The sequence below is a fragment of the Nicotiana tomentosiformis genome, chromosome 6, assembly GCF_000390325.3.
Source record: "Nicotiana tomentosiformis chromosome 6, ASM39032v3, whole genome shotgun sequence".
Taxonomy (NCBI): Eukaryota; Viridiplantae; Streptophyta; class Magnoliopsida; order Solanales; family Solanaceae; genus Nicotiana; species Nicotiana tomentosiformis.
Window position 1 is genome coordinate 86,845,163 of NC_090817.1, and position 8,433 is coordinate 86,853,595.

Consider the following 8,433-nt stretch of genomic DNA (forward strand, 5'->3'; position numbering starts at 1 on the left):
CGATTAATCTATGTCATGCATTATTAGTGATGAACGAATGAAAAAATAAGTTATTAGCATCAATTACAATATAATGTATGTGTGTGTGAGAAATTACTCACATACTTAATTATAACTTAGAAAATTTATTTAGATAGATGCTATTATAATTTATTAAAATTAAATAGTTAATATAATTATTTATAAAGATTATGCTTATAGTTTATAATTATTTATAATAATTGCATAGTTAAATAAAATAAATTTTTGTAGTTTATAATATTTTATTTATAGTTTATAATATTTTAAGAAAAAAAAATACACAAAAAAAAGAATTTAATTTTTTTTTTAAACCGACCAAAGTTGGTCGGTTTTTGGTCAAACGGTCAACACTTAATGTACCGACCAAAATTACCGACCAACTTTGGTCGGTAATTCTGAAATCAGAATTGAAAAACGAGGGAACCCCCATTTCTCTCTTATTTTCCCCTCTCCTTCTCTATTTCCCTCACTCAAAAACTTCCCCTCTCCTTCTCTATTTTCCTCACATAAATCCCATTCCCCACCCCGCGTCGCCACCGCTCAGCCATCGCCGTCGCCGCTGCCACTCCCGCCCCTCTCCTTCTCCATCTCCTAAAAATTCTAGGTTTGAATTACAACCCATTTATTTATTATTTCTAGGTTTTGTTAATTAGTTATGAATTAGTTTCAATTGATTAGTGTTTTAATTATTTGAACATTGCATTTTATTGAGGATTAGGATTTAGGTCTTGTTTTAATTAGTTTTGTTAATTAGTTTTATTAACTAATTAATTTTGTTAATTAGTCAATTAGTTATGAATTAGTTTTAATTGATGAGTGTTTCAATTTTGAGTTTGTATTGTCTTGAATAGTTTAGTTATAATTGAATTATTAACTTTGTATTGTCTTGAATAGTTTAGTTAGAATCTAGGGTTTACGATTAGTTCTTGTGAATCGAACTTTTAGGGTATGAGTTGAATTTCTTTAGTTTAGTTAGTTTATATTTAAACTCGTAGGATATGAATTGAAATTTTAGTTTTTAGGATTTATTTTTGTGAATTGAACTTTTAGGATATGAATTGAAATTTTAAGATATGAATTGGACCTTTTGGATATGAATTAAACTTTTAGGATATAAATTTGTCTAATTAGGAAAGAATAATTATCTTGAATTAACTAAAAATAATATAATTAATTTATAATTGTAGAATAAATTAATTTGTTCTTGTGAATCGAACTTTTAGGGTATGAGTTGAATTTTTTTAGTTTAGTTAGTTTATGTTTAAACTCGTAGGATATGAATTGAAATTTTAATTTTTAGGATTTGTTCTTGTGAATTGAAATTTTAGGATATGAATTGAACTTTTAAGATATGAATTGGACCTTTTGGATATGAATTGAAAATTTAGGATATAAATTTGTGTAATTAGGAAAAAATAATTATCTTGAATTAACTAAAAAAGATATAATTAATTTATAATTGTAGAATAAATTAATTTGTTCTTGTAAATCAAACTTTTAGGGTATGGGTTGAATTTCTTTAGTTTAGTTAGTTTATGTTTAAACTCGTAGGATATGAATTGAAATTTTAGTTTTTAGGATTTGTTCTTGTGAATTGAACTTTTAGGATATGAATTGAACTTTTAAGATATGAATTGGACCTTTTGGATATGAATTGAACTTTTAGGATATAAATTGGTGTAATTAGGAAAAAATAATTATCTTGAATTAACTAAAAAAGATATAATTAATTTATAATTGTAGAATAAATTAATTTGTTCTTGTGAATTGAACTTTTAGGGTATGGGTTGAATTTCTTTAGTTTAGTTAGTTTATGTTTAAACTTGTAGGATATGAATTGAAATTTTAGTTTTTAGGATTTGTTCTTGTGAATTGAACTTTTAGGATATGAATTGAACTTTTAAGATATGAATTGGACCTTTTGGATATGAATTGAACTTTTAGGATATAAATTGGTATAATTAGGATCCAATTATTATCTTGAATTAACTAAAAAAAGATATAATTAATTTATAATTATAGAATAAATTAATTTATTCTTGTTTTATTTGTATAGATGGAACATCGTACTTGGATGTACAATAGGAATTATTTTGTAGAAGGGGTTGATGACTTTATTAGACATGCAATGTCACTTCCACCATACCAAAGTGAAGGAGTAATTAGGTGCCCTTGTGTCAGGTGCGATTGTATGAAGTTTAAAAAATCGGAGGAAGTTAAGCTTCATCTTTATAGGAAGGGGTTTATAGAGAATTACTTTGTGTGGACTAATCATGGAGAGATCGATGGTAGCCGTGGGATATTTCATAACATGGTTGTTGGTGAAAGTAGTAGGTCGGTGGAGAATACAAATCTTGATTCTAGAATTCAGGATATGGTTGCAGATGCTTTTGGGATGCACTTCGGGGGTGAGCCCAATGAAAATGTTGAATAAACTCCTAATGATGACGTAAAATGTTTTTATGAACAATTAGAGGAAGCTAGTCGTCCACTACGTGAAGGAAGTCCGCACTCTGAGCTGTCTGTTGCAGTTAGATTACTAAGTATCCAATCTGATTGGAATATTTCTCAAGCAGCCATGGATTCTTTCATTGACCTTATGAGTGAACTAGTTGACCCTAATATCAAGTTACCTGGTGATTTCTATACGGCAAAGAGATTGGTTTCTAAGTTAGGACTTTCGTCAATGAGAATTGATTGTTGTGAAGATGGTTGCATGTTATATTATAAAGATGATGCAACTTTAGACATTTGTAAATTTTGCGAAAAGCCTCGTTTCAAGAGGCTTTCCAACGGGAATATGGTCGCTGTCAAGGCGATGCATTATTTACCTCTTATACCTAGGTTAAAAAGGTTATATGTGTCGATGAGTTCTGCTCCTCATATGAGATGGCACTTTGAAAATAGAAGACCACCTGATGTTATGTGTCATCCTTCAGATGGAGAAGCTTGGAAGCACTTTGATAGGACATATCCAGATTTTGCTAGTGAACCAAGGAACATTCAGTTAGGTCTGTGTGCGGATGGCTTCACGCCTTTTTCTATATCTGCGACACCATATTCATGTTGGCCTGTCTTTCTTACACCTTATAATCTACCACCTGAGTTGTGTATGACTAGTCCATACATATATTCTTAAATTGTATTATCCCCGGTCCACATAATCCAAAAAATTTGATTGATGTATATTTGCAACCTTTGATTGATGAGCTAAAATAATTGTGGTATGATGGTGTTGAAACATATGACATATCAACCAAGTAGAATTTCAATTTGTGTGATAATTTAATGTGGACTATTAATGATTTTCCTGCGTATGGAATGTTGTCTGGGTGGATGACTGCTGGGAAGCTAGCTTGTCCTTACTGCATGGAAAATAGTAAAGCGTTCACTTTGAAACATGGCCGAAAGCAATCATGGTTTGATTGTCACCGTCAATTCTTGCCTGATGATCATGAGTTTAGAAGGATGAAAAATGCATTCAAAAAGAATAAAGTGGAATATGATTCTCCACCTCCGATACTTTCAGGTGAGGAAATTTGGGAGAGGGTCCAGAACTTCAGTAAAGTTACTGAGGCTCCACCTTATAGATTCCCCGGATATGGTGTTAATCATAATTGGATGAAATAGAGTATATTTTGGGAGTTGCCTTATTGGAAGGATAATCTTCTCCGACACAACCTTGATGTCATCCGAGAAGGGAGGCTCCTTGCACACTGGAGGTGAGATCAACCTAGGGACAATAAAAAGAAGATTGGTACATAATTGCTTAAATTATTTTACTTTTCTAAGTATATCTATTATGTTTATTAACTAAATTAATTTGTTTTCAGGAAAATAAGTATGGGCGTCCAATGAGTCATGATAAGCTATTCAAGGAGACGCATATTGTGAAGAAGAAGAAAAAGGGGGATCAAGATAGGTGGGTCGAGGACCGGGCCTCGACTGCATATGTAATCTTTCAATTTTCTTTAAGTATTATAATTTACTTTTATAAAAAATTTGAAATACTGATTTAATTTAAAATAATATAGGGTTGCTACCAAAGTAACGTGGAGGAATTTATCCGTAGTCATCCAGCTGGTGAATCGGGTCAGCCAACCCAACCTTCAGACGAGGATGCTGAAAGAATATGGTTGGAGTCTGTTGGCGGTACAAAATGGGGGAAGGTATACGGGATTCCTACTAAAAACTTCCATCGCTATAAGTGTGGAATGCGAGGAATAGGGACTTCCTCACAAGGCGAGCAGCTTAATAGGGAGAGCCTCTCCGCTATGCGGGAGACAGTGACAAAGCTCACATCCGAGCTAGAAGCGGCCAAGGAAAGAGAAAGGCTTAGAGATGCTCAATTCCTTGGCATGCAAGCTCAGATCATAACTCTCCTATCTAGTCGAGCTTTTCCGTTGCCCCGATCTCGTGAGTCATCTCCAGAGGGTCGACCTCCACGTGATCGTTCCTCCCGTCCTGCTCGTGATCGTTCCTCCCGTCCTCCCCGTGATCGTGCTTCTCGTCCTCCACAAGACCGTTCTCTATATCGTCTTGTAAATGAAAGTTCATCAGATGGTGATAATGATGTTGTAGAAAACACCCCTTGACTTTTATATACTTTGAACTAGACAAATAGAACCAGTTTTGAACAAGTTGTAATTAGTTTTAACTTGTTTTTGGATTTTTATGTTCAATTGAACTTTAATTTGTTAGTTTTAAAGTATTTTTTGGTTGTTGTTGTTGTTGTTGTTGTTGTTGTTGTTGTTATTAGGTGTTTTGGTATGCTGGCAGGTGGTGTAGCTGCCAAAACAGGTATTTTATGCCAAAATTAAACCCAGAAAAACCGACCAAAGTTGGTCGGTTTTTATTAAAAAAAATAAATTATTCCAAAATACCGACCAAAGTTGGTCGGTTAATGAACATTGAATTCCCAGAATTCAACATTACCGACCAACTTTGGTCGGTATTTTGCATGCACCGTTGAGATTACCGACCATAGTTGGTCGGTAATGTTTAATTTTAATTATTTAAAAAAAAAATATTTTTAATTACCGATCAAAGTTGATTAGTTTTTTTAAATTTTAATAATTAATAAAAAACATAATTTAGTTAAACCGACCAACTTTGGTCGGTAAAATTAAATTAATAAAATATGTTTCCGACCAAAGTTGGTCGGTAAGTACTTAAACTTGTCAGATGGTCGTTTTAAGCTACCGACCAAAGTTGGTCGGTAATTTCCGACTAACTTTGGTCGGTAAGCCATTCCGACCATCAAAACACCGTCCACACCCTAATGGTCGCGTTTTGGTCAGTAATTGGCCATAACCGACTAACTTTGGTCGGTTTTTTTGGTCGGATTTTAGCGAATTTCTAGTAGTGTCATACAAACTCGAAGTAGGGAACGGTGAGCAATTACCAAACAACTAGAACGTGACCCACTTAAAATGATACTACTGCTAAGGTACGACCTCATTCATTCTTTTCTTTACATATATTGCGAATTGGACTAACAATTGCAGTCAAAAGCCAAAGAATGATGCAACTGTTAGGCCTGAAAGCACGCGTTACACTCTTTTTCCCTTGAACCGGTTTTGTCCCAAATGGGTTTTCCGGAAAGTTTTTTAATGAGGCAACAGTGGATCGTGCTAACTTAGAATCAAAGACCAGTTATGAACCGGAATAGATGGTCGCATCAACAGTATCCGAGCCCTCTCGATGATCGACCTCGAATATTGGGGGCCATCACCCTCGGGTAATGATTTTATCAAAGAAGAAAACTTTGTGCTTGAACAGTCTGGGTTCGGTGGATAAGATTTATTGTAAGGGCCAAACGGTCAAGTGAACCGTGCCCGCGTAGACCACCTAATCCATATCACGAAGCTTGTACATACTTACAATCTTGTATATTGTGCACAGGAATGAAAGAAAGTTTCTACCTTGCAGACATATATTTTGTCCCTTAAGGCTATTACATTTTTTCCTTAAGGATATCGAGCCCAAGGGCCGCCTCTATCTGGATCCAAGAGATCACCCCCACTCGGGGACTGTCGTCCAAGGCAAACTCAGACGGCTCGGGCTATCGAAGCCCAGAGGCACAAAAGCCTATTAGGCAGTGCCTAAACTTAAAAGTCTACGGCCACCCCCACTTGGGGACTGTTGTCCAAGACAAGTTCGGACGGCTCGGGTGTCGAAGCCTGGAGGTACAAATCCTATTAGGAAGTACTTGAACTTAAAAGGCTATGACCACCCTAGAAATAGCTCGGAGACGTCCGAATCCTGTAATAAAAACATAAGGCCTTCAAAAATTCCAAATCGGTTCAAAGGCTACCCTCGGCAAAACTATAATCTAAAAACATCTAAACAAGCACTTCGAGGAAAGCTTCCGGCCATACCGATCCCCCCACAAGTTTTCAAACAAAATTTACTTCGAGAACGAGTCTTGTTCGAACCTCCGAACAAGACCTTATTTCTACGTTTTTCTCCGTGCTAAGGCATTTGAAATCTTTGCAATCATAAAGGGGAAGCCAAAAGAAACGAACTCAAAAATTGCCAAAGGGATAAAAGCCTTATATGCATTGCAATAAAAGTCTTTTACAAAGGCCAACGATAATGGCCTCAACAAAATGAAAAAAATGCAAAAACAAAGGAAAATCCCTAAGGCACCTAAGCCTGACCTTCACCAGAACCCGCCTCGTCACCGGAGCCATCGGGGTCTTCTCAATCCTCTGGTTTGCCGGAGCCCTCAGTACCTTTCTCACCCTCGGGGTCAGCCAGCTTCTTGGCCTCGGCCTCGAGCCTTTTTGCATCTTCGATCTCGGCCGACAGGTCGAAACTCTGAGCATGGACTTCCTCGAGAGCCTCCCTTCGGGAAAGCCACTTCACATACTCATTAGTAACTTTCAGGTGGTCTTGGGCTGCCTCGGCATCGGCCCTGTACTGGGCCACCATCTCTTCAGCATCAACCCTGGTTATTTCCGACACGGACTTCGCTGTTTCGAGCTCCTTGCTGAGGGTATTCTGTTCAGCAATGGCTGAGCCTAGTTGAGACTGGAGGTCTTTGATTCGTTGAGCCCGTACTATGGATTTCTCTCTTGCCACTCGGAGTTGGACTTCCACCGATGCCAGCTGCTCTCGGGCAGTCTCCTTCTCCGAAGCTAATCGGTCCATTTTTCCTTTTCACCCTTCGGCCATGGCCTTAACCTCGTTCATCTCGACTCGGAGTTGGTAGATCCTGTCAACCTTCTGTTGGACTTGCGAGGTTTGGCCGTTAGTCGCCATGTCTAACTCGTCATCACTAACTTCTAAAATCTTTACCTGTTCTACCAGTTCGGCATGTTCCTTCTGAGCCGCATCCAACTCATCCCGGAGACTCTTGACTTCTTCTTCACGTTGCTCACTGAGAAGCTTATACATGTCCCTCTTCTCAGAAAGCTCCTTGACCTCAGCCTCGAGCTGGTTAAATTCAGCCCGGTACCGGAGAAAACTTTCATGATGAAGTACCGAGGCTTGCAAAAATATAGGAAAAAGAAAAGGCATGAGAGATATCAAAAATTAAATCCGAAGATGAAAGATTATAATGACGCCTTACCCGGTTCAGCGCCTGCTGTGCTTCGTTAAACACGCACGACATATCCACCTCATTCATTTTCGGCTGGTTTTCTTCGGTTACAAGGTACCAGAGGTAGCTAGCTACTCTAATGGGGGGCGGAAAGAACCCGAGAATCCTCCGAGATAGTGATGATTATTAACCTCTTTTGGACGGGATCCATGCTTGGGTCGGTGAATCGGTTGATTAATTTTGGGCTCGAATTCAGCCCACTGACCTCTAAAGATGGGTCTTTCCTCAGCAACCCTAAATCACCCAACCCGTAGAAGTCTTCCAGGGCGGTTGAGTCCACACCTTCAAAAAAGGAACGGGGGGGATCATCCATACTATGAGCCCCTTTGTTGGATCAGTTTTTCTTTGCCGCTAGTGCTTCGTCGAACATAGACTCGATGAACGAAGGCTACCCCAAAATTTCTATAACACCGGGAGGAGCGGAGCCGACGTCTCGAGAGGTCTCGGCCCTCACATCTACATCGGCCTCCTGAACCTGAGGGGGATTAGCCTCCCTTGTTTCCCCCTCGGCTTCCACCCGCTCTTCAGTCAAGGACGACTCAAAGGACACAAAAATATCACCTTCCTCAGGCTCGTCCCTGAGCCTAAAAAGTGAGTTCGATTCAGGCGCTCGGGAGCTAGAACTCTCTTTTGGCTTACGGGCCAACCTTCTTCTTGGCCTCTTCTTCTATGAACTTAGGGAACTCGGAGCCCTTCTTCTTTTCTTCTCTCCTGCTGCGGCCCCGGATTGCCCCGAAGCGGAAGGATCGATGGATAGGTCTTCGCCCCCTAATAAAGTCCTAAGCTCAATGGTCTTAGGTAATCCT